The sequence below is a fragment of the Acinonyx jubatus genome, chromosome C1 (genome assembly GCF_027475565.1).
Source record: "Acinonyx jubatus isolate Ajub_Pintada_27869175 chromosome C1, VMU_Ajub_asm_v1.0, whole genome shotgun sequence".
In the NCBI taxonomy this organism is placed as follows: Eukaryota; Metazoa; Chordata; class Mammalia; order Carnivora; family Felidae; genus Acinonyx; species Acinonyx jubatus.
Window position 1 is genome coordinate 24,455,152 of NC_069381.1, and position 851 is coordinate 24,456,002.

Below are 851 nucleotides of genomic sequence, written 5' to 3' on the forward strand. Positions count from 1 at the left end.
CAGCCCTGCTCTGTGCTGAGCATCTCAGTGGGAATCCAGGCCCAGGCAGGGATGCTCTGGGGCCTGACAGCGAAGTCCAAGGGTAAACCTAGGCACAGGTACACTGAGGCACCACTGTCCTCATTCCCCTCAACAAAGGGTGAGGCGAGAACCCACGAAGCATGGATCCCAGCTCCACGCTGAGGGTTGACACTGGGGGAAGGTGCAATGAGTTGGGGAGAAGGAGCGATGGGGTGACTCTCAATCGCCAGCCTGCCGAGGAAGGCCCACTGTCGGTCACAGGTCTCAGGTGCGTCTGAAGCCTCAGTCTCTAGAGCAAACCGTCAATACCGTCCGAGTTCTGGAAAGAATTCTCAGAATCCCCTTATTCCAGGAGAATTTCAGAACCATCCCATCTCCTCCTGAACTGAACTCAGGATACCTAGCAGTCCCGGGGTCCAACCCGAGCATTTCTCCGCCCCCTCCTCTTCGTACCTCCTCCGGCGAGGCGGACTCCCTTTCGCGCCCCCGCCGGCACCGAACCTCAGTACCGCCCCTCCCGCCCCGCCCCGCGATCCCGCCCTCTGGGTCCCGGGCCGTCGCGCGACCCCGAGGACACGGGAGCTGCTCGCTCGGAGCCCGACCTCGTCCTCCTCGGGCCCCCCCCCCCCCCCCCCGAGAGCCCAGAGCGGAGCCGCGGGCCGGAGGCGGCGGGGAGGGCGGCAGGCGGCGCCGCCCCCGCCCGGCGGCCGCTCCCTCCTCTGCTCCCGGCCGGCCTCCGCGCCCCGCCTGCTCGCCGCCCGGCCCGCCCCTCCCGCGCCGCTCCCGGCGCCCGGCCGCTCCCCGCGGGCTCCGCTTCCGCCGCCCAAACT